Source organism: Saccopteryx bilineata, chromosome 4 (genome assembly GCF_036850765.1).
Source record: "Saccopteryx bilineata isolate mSacBil1 chromosome 4, mSacBil1_pri_phased_curated, whole genome shotgun sequence".
NCBI lineage: Eukaryota > Metazoa > Chordata > Mammalia > Chiroptera > Emballonuridae > Saccopteryx > Saccopteryx bilineata.
The window spans coordinates 170627023-170642680 of NC_089493.1; the positions used below are offsets into that span (position 1 = coordinate 170627023).

The 15658-nt window shown below is 43.1% G+C and overlaps 1 pseudogene; it reads left to right on the forward strand.

Moving 5' to 3' along the window:
* Positions 1-1539: 1539 nt before the first annotated feature.
* The window catches only part of LOC136335604 (ferritin light chain pseudogene), a 28966-nt pseudogene continuing 14847 nt past the window's right edge, over positions 1540-15658 (forward strand).

Consider the following 15658-nt stretch of genomic DNA (forward strand, 5'->3'; position numbering starts at 1 on the left):
TGAATTTGAGTCTAAACTGACAAATATGGCTTTAAACATTTAGAAAACGAAATTTTCAGTCAAAAATCTGATGGCATTCTACACCTAGCGAACACACACACATGCACACACACACACAGAGAATATGCCTCATTGTTATACATCAGCTGGGCCTAGAGTCTCCATAGAGAGTTTTGTCAAAATGTAATCAGCACGCAGCGCACCATCCCGGCTATGACGGGAAGTGAGCATGTGTCAGCATGAGCCATGAAACAATACACAATCACAGTCCAGAAATGAGCCTTTATGTTGCTGAATGCTGCAAATGCACGAGCCGCAGATTCCTTTTTTCAAGCATTAAAAAAAACCCACCCCAAGGAAGTTTGCATGTTCAAGTCACAGCAACTGAAATATGTTTAAGTTCTACTTCTTTACATAATTCTCCCCAAGAAAAATGGGCCCTGTGAACCGAGGGCCTCTCCTTTCATTCTGCTCCAGTGGCAACACACTTCTGAGACCTCTGTTCCTGACACCCCCACTTGGAGAAGAAATGAGACTGCTGACCTTTGTTTGTGGTCAGCCAAGAGGGGATGTCTTCCCCACACTTTACCACTGAGCCCCACAAATCCAAAGAGAACAGTTGATAAAAACTGATGAAAACAGGAGTATGGTTTTCAAGGCTTTTGTTAAGATAGATGTCGACACAGGAAACCCAAGTTCTCCGACCTTCAATGGCTCTAATTAACCTAGGAGAGTGTTTTGAAGCGTTTCTCTTTAGCCTGAAGACTTCATTCACAGACTCAGCTTCTGAGGCCAGAACTAAGCCCCATTTAAGCCCCGAGTCTTCTGAGCAGTTTATGATGATCTTCCTATGATAGCCACTCACAAACCGAAAGGACAGGTGGAGGCGGGGTGGGTGGGGCAGGACGCACTTGACCTGCAGTTAAGCTGTGAGTGTTCACTAGAACTGATGCTGTGGATTTTTTTACAGGATTGTTTTTAAGGTTTTTTGTTTGTTTGTTTTGTTTTGTTTACAGGGACAGAGAGAGTCAGATAGAGGGATAGATAGGGACAGACAGACAGGAACAAAGAAAGAGAGAGATGAGAAGCATCAATCATCAGTTTTTTGTTGTGACACCATAGTTGTTCATTGATTGCTTTCTCATATGTGCCATGACCGCGGGCCTTCAGCAGACTGAGTACCCCCCCGCTCGAGCCAGTGACCTTGGGTCCATGCTAGTGAGCTTTTCGCTCAAGCCAGATGATCCCCCCCACTCAAGCTGGCAACCCTGGGGTCTTGAACCTGGGTCCTTCCGCATCCCAATCGGATGCTCTATCCACTGAGCCACCGCCTGGTCAAGCTTTAAGGGTTTTATTTCAGCTTTTTTTTTTCTTTTTCTATCTATGGTAAGTGAGTAAAACAAACACAGAGGCTCAGAGCAATACTTTGTTAAACAAACAAGGCCCTGGAGCCGAGACTTAATCTAAAAACAGATGCAGGGCCGGCCATGGGCGAGGGGAGCACAGCTGGCAGTTCCAGATGCATCAGTAAAGGGGCAGATGGGACTCACCTTCCGTGACACGCCCAGGCCTGATGGGAGGCTGACAGGATGTGAATGCAAAAGAGTATTCCGCTCCCGTGGACCCTCAACTCATAGTCGTTCTGACAAACTTCCATCACCATGTCACAGCTCTGAGGAGCCAGGACAGCCAGCGGCACTCCTGCGGGCCAGCCCCGGGAGCGGCCATGGAGGCCATGGAGGTGGAGCCAGGACCGCCAGGGGCACTCCTGCGGGCCAGCCCCGGGAGCGGCCATGGAGGCCATGGAGGTGGAGCCAGGACCGCCAGGGGCACTCCTACGGGCCAGCCCCGGGAGTGGCCATGGAGGCCATGGAGGTGAGCCTTGAAACTTTTTCTCGGCTCCCCTCTTAGACAATGACCCTTTCTCAGAAACAAAGGCCACTCTGGGGATGACCACTCTGTATTGGGACCCAAAGTTTCCACCTTACTCCGGAGGTCACACTGAACCCGATAGCTCCCAGAGTGGTATGCCCAGGGCGGGCGGGCTCATCAAAGCTCAATATCTGGCGGGTAGAACTGTACACTAGTTAAGACACATAGTAGAATGGACTAGCAAGACTTAGTGAACCAACTCTCGTCCTGTGTCTAGCACATAACAGAGGCTCAGTAAAGCTTAATCATTAAATGTCCAAGGGTTATTGAGAAGTCATTCCAACACCCTGTGTCTGCACCAGCAAGTATCAGCCTTAGCTTCATGGGCCTACCATAAGACATGCCATCTCTTCAGAATGGATTTGTTATCAGCTTTGCAGAGCAAGTATCCCTAGTACTTATTACAAAAGAGTACATTGTACCAGGTGACATAGGCTTGGGACACTCATTATGTTATTTTGTACTGAGATGGCTCATCACTCTCTTCTGAGCCAGCCAGGATCATCTCTTGGGTTGGGACCCAGAAGCCACTCCACAGAGCTATAATTGGTGCTCCCTAAAGGCATGGCTATTGGCCTGTCAAAGACTCACAACTCATGACTCTCAAAGCCGGACGGGACCCATTCTGCTCCTGGGTCCCCTCCACAGGATTCCTGTCACAGTCATTCAGCTCTTATTGGAAGCCCTCTTTCTTCAGAGGCTGCTCCCGCCACTTTCCTTAGCCTGGGAGAACATTCTGCTCCTTCTGAGCCATAAGTCAGCCACCAAGGACTGCCTAGATTAAGTTTAAATCCTCATTTGTGTGACAATCTCTCGAACGTTTGAAGACAGCTTTCACAGGCCCCTTTGAACCCTGTCTTCTAAGGGATTCACTGTCGTTATTGTGTTGAAATCAAGGGCACACAAACTTAGTTTACAGATCAGAAGAGAAGTAAAGAGCTGTAAATCATGTCCTATGATCAGGACAGTGAGAAACCTGGAGGAAAAAGAAACCAGAATAGAAAACACATGTTACACAAGCTGGAGGGAGTCACAGATGTTCCAGTTGCTGGGTTACGTCTCCCCTCCTGATCCAGCTAACCAGAGCACAGAAGATACACTTTGATTTTTTTTTTCTTTTTTTACAGAGACAAAGAGAGAGAGAGTCAGAGAGAGGGATAGACAGGGACAGACAGACAGGAATGGAGAGAGATGAGAAGCATCAATCATCAGTTTTTCATTGCAACACCTTAGTTGTTCATTGATTGCTTTCTCATATGTGCCTTGACCATGGGCCTTCAGCAGACTGAGTAACCCCTTGCTCGAGCCAGCGACCTTGGGTCCAAGCTGGTGAGCTTTGCTCAAACCAGATGAGCCTGCACTCAAGCTGGTGAGCTCGGGGTCTTGAACCTGGGTCCTCTGCATCCCAGTCCGACGCTCTATCCACTGCGCCACCGCCTGGTCAGAGAAGATGCACTTTGAATTGGAGCTATTATCTCAGGCGGGACAGTTCTTGGGTCAGGGGTCATAAGGAATGTCCAACACAGAGTATCTGAAATATGGTATCAGAGCAGGAATGAGGAGTAAGGCATGCCAGTCTGCATGGGGAAATCTACCAGCTGCTGACTGCCCTGGCTCTGGGTTGAGGGTTGGAAGCTTGCTCTGGAGCTTACCATTTGGGGAGGAGATTAGAAGGGAATCAAGGCAGAACTCCAACTCTGGAAGGACTTCGTTACTGGGTAAGATTTTAGGATTAAGACTTAAGAAAGAGCCGGGCTGGTGGTTGGTGCAATGCATAGAGCATCAACCTGGGATACTGAGGACCCAGGTTTGAAACCATGAGGTCACTGGTTTGAGTGTGGGCTCACCAGTTTGAGCATAGGGTGGCCAGCTTGAGCATTAGATTATAGACATGATCCTATGGTCACTGGCTTGAGCCCAGTGGTCTCTGGCTTAAAGCCCAAGGTGGCTGGCTTGAGCAAGGAGCCATTGGCTCGGCTGCAGACCCCTGGTCATGGCACATGTAAGGGGCAATCAATGAACAACTAAAAAGTGCCGCAACTAATAGTTTGTGCTTCTCATCTCTCTCCCTTCCTGTCTCTGTCGCTTTAAAAAAAGAAAAAAGAAAAACAAAAGACTTAAGGAAGACTCCACAGATCAATTAATATAAACTGAAGCAAAATGTGGGAGTAGAAGCCAGGTAGCCAGGCAAATGCCTCGGGACCAGCAGGGCTAGCTTTAGTGGCTATCTGAATCGCACTCCAAGAAGACATGACTAGAAATGGATGAACGTCTCTTTCCTCAGGTAGAAAACTGGGGAAGGACACAGCTTGCAGGTAATAGATGTCCCCGGCCATAAGGGAAAATATGCAGAGTTTGGGATCTAGGCCCGGCAAGTGGTGGAAGAGAGAGAGGTGTATTTTTTCTTACATTTTCCTATTTATGCTTTTAGGAGCAAACTAATATGGTATCATGTTTCTAGCTAGAAGCAGACCTCCCCAGGAATGCCTGAATAGTACTTCCAAAAGCAGGCTGTGCATCAGAATTACCTGGGGAGCTTGTTAAAAACAAAGGTGTGCAGGCTCCAGACCAGAGCTACCATTCCGAATCCCGAGGGGCCCGGAAAGCTGTATTCGGAACGCAATTGGTGATGCTCACACATGGCTCCGGTTGGGAGCCATTTCCTGATACACTAGCAACAATTACATAAAACTTGTAAGGAATAGAAAATTCCCAAAAACTCAAAACATCACCCTCATGGGCTCTATGTGTCCGCAATACCATGAGGTCTGAAACAGTTAAAATCTACGCATGCGTGTCTCATTCTACCTCTCTCTCTCTCTCTCTCTCTCTCTCACACACACACACACACACACATACACACACACACGTCCTTTAAAGTAAATATCCCACTTAATCTTTTCTGCACTGATCTGTTAAATATTTGAAGTCGATGGTTCAAGTGATTTTTTTTTTTGAAATTTGCATCTGGTATTTAAAATCCTCAACTGAATAAATACCGTTCTGTTAATCAAACAAAATTCATTGTGAAAAGGTAAAAACATGCTCTGTATTAATTTTAGTAAAGATTGATTTCAGGCACTCACCTACAAATAAATACCCAGTATGAGTTAATCATCTGATCTAAAGTCCCTCATAGTTCAAAATCAAATAAATCAAAACTCCAGCAATGATAAATTCTTGTAATTATCTCGATCAAGTTAATGTCTGTGTATAATTACCCACAACATAAGATTATGTGAAAACAGTGAGCCCTGGAACTGATTCCCAAAACAACAAGCACTCTCTCTTGTAAATTAATGACAACAATTTGCACTTTTCAGACCTTTTTATCCCTTGGTCTCACTGCAAAGAATTAATTTGATTGTAGCATCACTTTTTAGAGATTAAAATCACATTCTTGAGATTAAAAAAATTCATTTAAATTATTGTCATGATAAGAATCTGGTTGGGTTTTTTTTGTAGTTTCCTGGAAAATGTGTCTTCCAATTACAAGTTTATTCCTCCACGCACTAAAAAAGCAGAGAAAAAAGTATTTGCAAAAAACTTTATAATTTTAAATATGTATCATATTGGAGGTAGGGCTATAAAAACCAAGCTAATTGAAGACCAAGTTTTTGTTCACAATATCACCCAGCAAAATGAGAATGAAGTAAGGGATGTTTCTGAAACCCAAAAGCCACAGCTAGTGCATATGACTAAGAACTAATTATCTCTACCCAGCCAGTTCCAACTCACAGATTTCCGTAGAGAATTCTATCCCACCAAGGCCCATAGAAAAGTCTCTACTCAGAAACAGTCTCTTCTAAATCTTTCCTGAGTGTCAAGCATTAGGTCCCAAGCTCACTATTTGACTTATTCCTTCTTCCTGTGACCATGAAGGTTGATTTTTATGGATTTATTGAAAGAAAAATAATAATTCTATGTAACAGACACATCAGCCGTAAAAGATACATGTTATTTAACATAAAGGATTCTTGTTAGAGTACTACGCCCATCAGCTAAAGGTAATGAAGGCCTTGCATGATGTTCCTAAGACCAGCTGGGCCTGCCAAGTAGTCCCTTCTCTGTTTGCCACAGTGCGATCCCACACCCAGAACTGGACTTCACAGGCAGCACCAGAAAATCCGATTAGAAGCTGGAGGTGCAGGCCCTGGCCGGTTGGCTCAGCAGTAGAGCGTCGGCCTAGCGTGCGGAGGACCCGGTTTCGATTCCCAGCCAGGGCACACAGGAGAAGCGCCCATCTGCTTCTCCACCCCTCCCCCTCTCCTTCCTCTCTGTCTCTCTCTTCCCCTCCCGCAGCCGGGGCTCCATTGGAGCAAGGATGGCCCGGGTGCTGGGGATGGCTCTGTGGCCTCTGCCTCAGGCGCTAGAATGGCTCTGGTCGCAACATGGCGATGCCCAGGATGGGCAGAGCATCGCCCCCTGGTGGGCAGAGCATTGCCCCTGGTGGGCGTGCCGGGTGGATCCCCGTCGGGCGCATGCGGGAGTCTGTCTGACTGTCTCTCCCTGTTTCCAGCTTCAGAAAAATGCAAAAAAAAAAAAAAAAATTAAAAAAAAAAAAAAGAAGCTGGAGGTGCTAGTGAGGAAACATACAGCCTTGACTTTAGCAACTCACACCAATTTCTTTGTGTGAGTCTATTTTATCCTTTCTTTAAAAAATTGAAACAGAGAGTCATTTCAGACATTTTACCAAAACGAGTCAGGATTAGTTAGCTGTTGCTATGTAATGCAAATCCCCAAACTTGGTGGATTAATACAATAAGCATGTATTATCTCATTGTATCTGTGGGTCAGGAATTCAGGAGGAGCTTCAGTGCTTGACTTTGGCTCAAGATTTTTCCTGAAGCTGCACCCAAGACATCAACCAGAGGTGCAGTCATCTGAAAGGTTGAGTGGAGCCCATGGCTCCATTTCCAAGATGGCGCACGCACATGGCTATTGGACAGAAGTCTCAGTTCCTGACTACGTGGCCTTCTCCAGGGGTCAGCTGAATGTCTTTGTGACATAATACCTGGCTTCCCCAGAGAGAGGGTAAGGAGGAAGCCACAATAACGTATATACCCTGATGTCAAACATCTTCACTTCCTCCACATTCTCTTCTTTAGAAGCAGGTCATTAAATACAACCCATGCTTAAGAGGCAGGGAATTAGAATTGACCTTTTGAAGGGAAGAGTAGGAAATATTTTGTTGACATTTTCTGTTAAAACCAGCACAGGGTCTTTTTCAGGACCGCAATGTCTGTATGTCGTGCCAGGGCAACCAGCTCCAAAAGGTGACCCATTCCTTAAACTGAATACAGTGCTGGTCTCAGGCATGGCCTTGTCACTGGTTTATACTGGAGGATATAGATGACAATGCAAGGCCTTATAGTTACTTTCGAGGCTTTAAATAACAGTTTGAAATTGACACTGGCCATTTCAGGACAGTTTATAAAAAGAAGTAGGCTTAAATACTTCTACCTCCCAGGGACAGTTAGGCCACCTACGAGATTTGTGCCTGAAGAGTTTCAAAGGATACAATAGCAATGAACTGCCATTCTTCTAATCCACACACTTTATTTGAACATGTTCAATTTTAGAGCCTGCTCCTCTCTGCTAAGCTGAAATCAATGTATTGACATCTTGGTGGGAGAAGTGGAACAAGAGACAGCTAAGCTATTCCCTGGAGGGAAAACTAGAATGAGAAGGTGACTTCTTGTTCCCATAGTCAGAATAGTTGAGGTCAAATTCTGCTAAAAATTCTCTCTGCAGGGGGTGATGGAGAGACGCGTGACCCACCCCCAATGGACCCCCCTGCCTGTCCTCTGTCTTTATTGCAGACTCTGCTTGGACTCTTCGGGATGCTGGTGCAGTAAATGATATTTCTTTCTCTCCCTCTCTTGCCCAGCCCCAGCGAATCCATGCTATAGCTGCTCCCTGCCCAGTAGTCAATTAGTAGCCATCTCAGTTATCAGATCAGTTGTCATGGTATTACAGTAATTGTGGTAAAGCAGCCCTTATTCTACTTCATAATGTCCCCAAAAGCACAAGCAGTGATATGCCAAAGAGAAACTATAAAGTATATGTATTGATACATATAAGAAAAACATACTATATAGAGATCAGTACTCTCTGTGGTTTCAGGCATCCACCGGGGTTCTTGGAATATATCCGAAACGTACAAGGGGGGACTACTGTCTGTATATATAAATGTATGTAAATACAGATGTAACTGAGGGTCAAAGCCTTCAGAATGTAGTCAAGAAAGGGGATTCATAGGCTGGTGCTCTTATGGTAAGGTGACAGTCCTTCACTCCTGTGACTATAGCATGTTGTTTTCCTTGGGTACAATGTACAGTTTCTATATAGTAGAGCCATACAGAAATTTGGGTTTACAATGTTGCTCATTGGTAAACCCAAGCATTGGGTCTATGTGTGCCTCCAGTTGCATGGAAGCCCAGAGCGGGTGTTGAAATCAGCTACTGCCTGGGCCTGAAGGCATCAAGAAAAATCTAGACTTGGCTTGCTTGCAACATCAGTTAACATGCAATCTAACATCAGTGAGAATGGGAGATTAGGATTAAAGGGAAAAGTGCTTCTGAGCTCTTTGCTGAAATGCTCATTCATTTCAATTTTGGATTGACAGGCATGGTCATTTCTTTGGTTACACGGATCTGACTTTATTAGGGCACAAGGTAATGGGGTGGCTTTATCATCCTAGATGTTGTTAAAGGACAGACACCACCCGTACGTGTGTACATATGTTAATATGACAAGCCTTTTAAGTCTTCTTTAGGAAGAAATGCATTCCAGGCAGGAGAGCACATGCACATTTAAAAAATGGTGTATTCCTGACTTTCAGTATTTTTTTAAAAATTTGGTTCATAAGGGTCTTAGTGAGGAGTGTTGAATACAAGGCTGGGGGGTTGAACAAGGGCCAAGGCATAAATCACATTAAGAAGTATGGGTTAAGTTAGCTGGTCTAATCAAATCTGGATATTAAGAGTGTAGTAGGACTTTTTCAAAGAAAAGAGGCTATCATCTCACTAAGGTGGGAATGTAATGAAGTTGCTAGAAGATGCTTGACCTTCGCTTTCCATATGTTCTCTCTTTCACTGTAATTGAGGAAAAACCTGAAAGGCACTGAGTCCCCGACAATGGCCCCTAAAATGCTGGGTGCTTCTCCAATAAGGTCAAAAGGATGGAACCCCCTGTGGTAGACCACATTCCTGTCTCTGCTTCTCTGAAATGATGATGCATCCTCAACCACTGCCATAGCTCCTACAGTACCCACATCTCCTCATGGATACCAGGCTTGGCCTTGTGGTGTGATAAGATTTCATTACTTGCCATACAGGGGGAAAAAACAATCAAAGCAAACCAAACAACTTTGACTGGGATGGCTATATATGTCTGGAGCTCAGTTTTCATCTCACATGTCAACCCCTATGATTTTGTAATGGCTGCCTGACATGTTATGACAAGAACATGTCTAAAATCCTCTCCAACCTCAATGGGGAAACTGGCATAATTGATTAGTAACGTCTGCCATGAGCATGCTGGTGGCACAGACGATATGTTTGCTGGTCTAGAGTCGCAACTTCTCTGAGCACGCGTCCAGCCTTTGAAAGAGACAGTTGGTGTTTTCCCCACTGTCTTTTGCCCTTCTCTGGATCCTTTTAAATATGCCTTCCCTCTTGCTGAGATTTCACAACTCTGGGTGAAGTACCTGGGAAAGAGGTAGTGAAGGAGGCTATTTTTTCCACCACCAATAACAGAATAACGGGTCAGCATAAATACTCATTTTCCTTTGGATGACCTGCCTGTGTGCTTTCCCTTCTCTGATCATTTCTTCCCATTATTATGAAAGAAGTGGTCAATTTTACTAACTCCGTAACCAGTCTTACACAAACACACACATACCTCCTTATAGAGATGAACCAAAATGTATCTTCACTAAGCAGCTTTCCTGCCAATTCTACTAGCTCACTCAGGGTGAGGCTGGGACATATAACTGTGGACCAGAGACCTACTTCATGTAGTAATCAGGCATTTGTACTGAGCACATACCATATCCCTTTTCACCAAGAGCCACTGTCCTACAAAATGCGCACATTGTTAGAGCGCCATCTAGAGATCACTATCAAAAACTTTCCCAAGCTTTTCAAATAGCTTACTGTAGAGTCAGACTACTCAGCCATAAGAAATGGTGACATAGTATCATTTATGACAACATGGATGGACCTTGATAACATTATACTGAGTGAAATAAGTAAGTCATAAAAAAATAAGAACTGTATGATTCCATACATAGGTGGGACACAAAATTGAGACTCATGGACATAGATAAGAGTTCAGGCGGAGGGGAAGGGAGGAGAGGGAGGGGGTGGGGGGAGGGGAGGGGCATAAAGAAAACCAAATAAAAGGTGACAGAGGGGGAAAAAAAGTAAATGAGGAAAAAAAGGAGAGAAGCAATGTTTAGGGTGCATCTCTATATACCAGGGTGTGTCTATAGGAGATTAAATGCTTCCTTTCACTTAACCATATAATATAGTTCTTCTTGTCACCATTTTAGAGATGAGAAAACTGGGCTCAGACTGTGCATTATTTGTTCAACAAAAAGGCAGAGGATTTAAACTCAGGTCTTGCTGATGTCAACACTTACGTTCTTTCCACCCTTCAACACTTCCAGCTCTTGATTTGATTCAGTCCTCTTCGATTTCAGGACATTTTGCTACTCCTCAATAGAATATGTCAAATGCAGTGAACAAAATTCGTACGGAATCCAAACGCATTTACTTAGACTTTCCCTATCTCAATTTTTCCAATCTTTTCCCTCTTTACCAAATATGTACCAGATAAATATTTGTTGAATGAGTAAATGACTAAAAGAATGGGATGCTTTTCCTCGTCTCCTTTCAAACTCTTCAAAATTACATGCCCAGAGTAGCTGTGCCCACCTCTGACCACTCTTTACTCTACATTCTCATCCAGTGAAAGGTCTCCCTACCACTACCCCCCCAACTCTCCAAGTAAATGTCATGCTACACAATACATGCATTTCTAAGGGTAAAGCGATCAGAACTAAAAATAATCCAGATTGTCACGGTGTAAATGAAACCCTATGCAAAAACCACTTTTCTACAATAAAGAAGTCATGTAATCTAAGTAACTACTTTCTCATTCATCTGCTTGGTTGAGTTTGATTCCCTGATACTGATTTATATTAACTAAGGTGTGGTTATCTCTCTATACATTAATGTTCACTTTTCAGAGACATGCAGTTAACCCTCTCAAGTATATTTTGAGGACTCTGTGCATCATTTCAGTAAGAGCATGAGTACCATGAGGGCAAGTACTACTTTTTTTTTTTGTATTTTTCTGAAGCTGGAAATGGGGAGGGACAGTCAGACAGACTCCCGCATGCACCCAACCGGGGGGCGATGCTCTGCCCTTCCAGGGTATCGCTCTGTTGTGACCAGAGCCACTCCAGCGCCTGGGGCAGAGGGCAAGGAGCCATCCCCAGCGCCCGGGCCATCTTTGCTCCAATGGAGCCTCAGCTGCGGGAGGGGAAGAGAGAGACAGAGAGGAAGGAGAGGGGGAGGGGTGGAGAAGCAGATGGGCGCTTCTCCTGTGTGCCCTGGCCAGGAATCGAACCCGGGACTTCTGCATGCCAGGTCGATGCTCTACCACTGAGCCAACCGGCCAGGGCCAAGTACTACTTTTTAAATTAGTTTTTCATCCTCTAATTCTCACTGCAATGTCGTCAGTTGTCTTATTTCATGTTTATGATGGATTAAGGATGCCTCCTCTTCTCTATCTAGTCCTTTGAAAGAAACCCTAATAAGCAATTAAATGGTACACAGGAGCAAAAGGACAAGGAGTCAATTTTCCCAGAAGGTCATTACTGACTGCCTACCACCATATTGCAGGCACCACGCTGGGTGCTGGGGCCACGGAGTCTCTGACCTCAAGGATCTGGTCTCATGGGATGATAAACAGGCAATTCCAGTGCAGTATTCTGGTGGCAGAGGCCCAGGGTATCCTACACTTTGAGGGTAGGCCAAAATGACTGACTGTTGAGGTTTTTAATTACTGTGCTTCTTCCCAAAGTGATGCGAAATGCTATAATGCAATTATAAGAAATATTATAATGCAATTACAATAAATATGCATTGAATTGCATTAAATCAAATTGCTGCCTTGCTCTGCAGAAGGTCAAACATGAACCATGAAAATTGGAAATGCCTTTTTTAATTTTAATTCCAGGTTTCCTAATATGGTACCATGGAGATATTTCAGAAGATTTTTAACCCATAAAATTTCTTAAGAAACTTTCTAAGATTCTGTCCTACCCAAATGGCTCTTTGATCTGCTAAAAAGGTCCTTCTGGAAACTTATTTAGAATTTCCCCAGGCATTTGCAGTCTAGGAATCTAAGCACCTGGCCAACCTGGAATCTAATTTTTTTGCTATTGAATGATTTAAAGTTGACAATGACAACTGAATGTGACGGATAGCATCCACAATTGGAACAAAGCTATATCACATAAAACCGTGACCCCCCGCCAGCAAAACGTATCTATAAATGGTATTTTCTCAGAATTAAGGGCAGCCTCAGCCTCTTTCCTCCCCTGCTGAATAAGTTCCAGAGCACAGCCTCACACTATCTTATTTCCACACACTGGGTCCTGCCAAAGGGAAAGATACAGACTAGGCAATTTACATGCAGTAGGAAGAATGAGTTTATGGTCATCGAATGGATGATAGGGAACAGAACTGACTGTCCCAGAAGTGCCTGGAGTTGTGGGGGGGGGGGTTACAAACTTGTATATCTGTCTCTCCATTGGCTATCATGCTGCGCAAAGGTACTCGCTTCTCGACTCAAATTTTTGCTCTGTTGTTTTCTCTTTTTTCATCATATAAGTAAAACATCTTTTATAGACAGGGTAGAAAATAAAAACAAGCCACATTCATTTAAAATAAAAAATTCTACCCCCTGGAGTTGACCGATATTCACGTTATTATGTCTTTTTTCACAATTTTCCTATACAAATATACACTTTTTCAAATAAAAGTGTTTTCCTGATGTGGACATTATTTTGTGATGTGGATATGTATAAATTGTAAATAAGCATATTTCATGTCAGAAGCATGCCTGTATATTCTTATCTTTAGTGGGTAACAGAACAATCTATTGTGTGCATCTCAGAATTTATTTAACCCGTATTTATTTATTATCAGACACCTGGGTTGTTTTCTAATTTTTGCTATTTTAGACAACAGTGATAGGGGGCTTCAAACCTATCACATCTTGCATTCATTTGAAAGTTTCTTTAGAAAAGCAGTGGAGTTGCTGGGCCAAAGGGTAGACCACTGTAAAGGCTCCCGATGCCTAGGTATAAATTTCTCTCTGGATCCACCTTCTATATAGCCACTGTCCACTCCTGGGTGTTATCACTGTATAAGTCTGATATGATAAAGGAATACAAAATGTAAATACCATATTTTTTGCTCCAGAAGACACACTTGACCATAAGACACACCTAGGATTTTAAGGAGAAAAATAAGAAAAAAAAAATATTCTGAACCAAATGGTGTGTTAAAATATTTAATAAAATACCATTATTTTTTGCTCCATAAGACACACGGGCAGTTTCCCCTCCACTTTTGGGGGGAAAAAGTGCTTCTTATGGAGTGAAAAATACAGTATGCCTTTATCTACATGTGTTGAACAGTTGCATGATTCTGTAACCCATGTCTATCTTTATTATATGCGGCTTAAGTGTCTGTTTGTCGCCGATAGCTTATTGGTTGCTTGCGTAACTGTACTAGCCAATGGGGTGAAGTTGCCACGGCTGAATGCAAATTGAGCAGGTCAGGGGAAAGGTGAACATTTGTTTGCATTGGCAATCATCTGCTTTTGAAACAATTTAAGGCTGAATGCAAATTGAGCGTGTCAGGGGGAAGGTGAACATTTGTTTACATTGGCAATCATCTGTTTTACATAAAAACTACGTCTTAACGTAATTCTTTTAAGAATGCCTCATAGAAAATACAGCACTGAAGAGGAGAGAAAAGGAGCTAACGCTGCACAAAAATGGCTTTCTCGACAAAAAGAAACCACTGAGCAGAGAAAGACAAGGTTTGCTTCAGTCGCAGAGCAAATGCGTCTTTCTCGGCAAAATGAGACTGATGAGCATAGAGAAACAAGGCTTGCCTCAGATGCAAGACAAAAACGCCTGTCTCGACAAAATGAGTCCCTTGAACAAAGGCAGGAGAGAAATGCAAAAAAAACGACAGAGTAATGCTGACCAAACGCTTAAGCGTGTTGGCATTTTTTTTACCTGAGCCTGCATTTGGACACGGTCAACTTCATGTTGCCTGTTCAAGAGTTTGTGAAAGAACGGACGTAAAATTAAAAATAACTGATGGTCCTCTGCAAGGCGAGCTTAAAAATGATGGAAAGATCTACACAAGAAATGTTGTGTACAAAGAGATCTTTGACATGTGAATTAACATTTTATTATTTAAATCACCTTTATTTATTGAGCTAGCATTGGCTCTTAAGAAATGTACCGCCAGTGGTTTCCTTCATTGCACTCTACTTTAAGCAATTAAGCAAGTAGAAGAAGTAGAAGGGGGAAACCCCGTGGGGCACTAAGCAAAGGGGCATCCTCGCCGCCTGCCCTGGGTAATTCAGTTTGAATTAGCAGACACCTTTGCATAAATCATTTTAATTACAATTTATAATATCTAGAACAGTGGTCATTTCGTATGACCGCCGGGCTTTCTAGTGTATGTAAAAGCAGAGTGGCAATGGTTGAAGTGAGTTCTTAAATCAGATGACTCTATCCCATATCCTGGTTCAGCCACTCACTAGTTCTATGCTTCATGCAAGTTCAAGAACTTATTTGTGCTTCAGTTCCCTACTTTGGAAAATAGTGTCATTAAAATGTCTATCGCTTAGGGTTGTTCTGAGGATTAAATGAATTGATCTATCACATGGATTTGAAACAGCACTTGGAACATGCAAATGCTCAGTAAATGCTACACACTCTTTTTCTCCCTTCAAATACTACTAATTTTTCAGCCTTTCTTGCAGGTAGGTATGTCCAGGAGAATAGAACATGAGATGAGTTTATGGGTGTCATTTATTGGCCTGACCCAGAAATGCATTCAAGATGTGATCCTCATCCATTTTCCTATCAGCCAACTGAGCAGAATCTACCCCAAGGACCTAGAGCAGATGCAGCCTCAGGGAAAGGCCTGGATCCATGAATGACTGTGTGGAGCGAGAGCCCCCTGCCTCCCGCCAACCACAATAAACTATCATTAGATCACTAAGAAATAAATCTATATTGTCTCATATATGAAATATTCTGTTTCTCCTATTATAGCAGCCTTTCTGGACTAACAGACTTGCCTGTTATAATTCTCCTATCACATACTATCTAAAAGGAGAGAGATAGAGAATTTTGATTTTAAAATAGAAAGAATGGATTAAGTAAAGAAGTGCAGAACCAAATATTTGCTTCAGGTAACACTGGGGAAAAATTTTTTTGTTGCATCCACAAAAACACTTGTTCTTACCTAATTCAAGTGTGCTGATCTCAAATCTGACATTAATTTTTCTCTATAAGCTACAGGGTTTTTTTCAATTAAAGATTTTAGGTTTTCATCTTATTGTAAAATTTTCAACATTAGTTTAACATAATGAAGTAGAATGTCCTCTTAGGCATCAT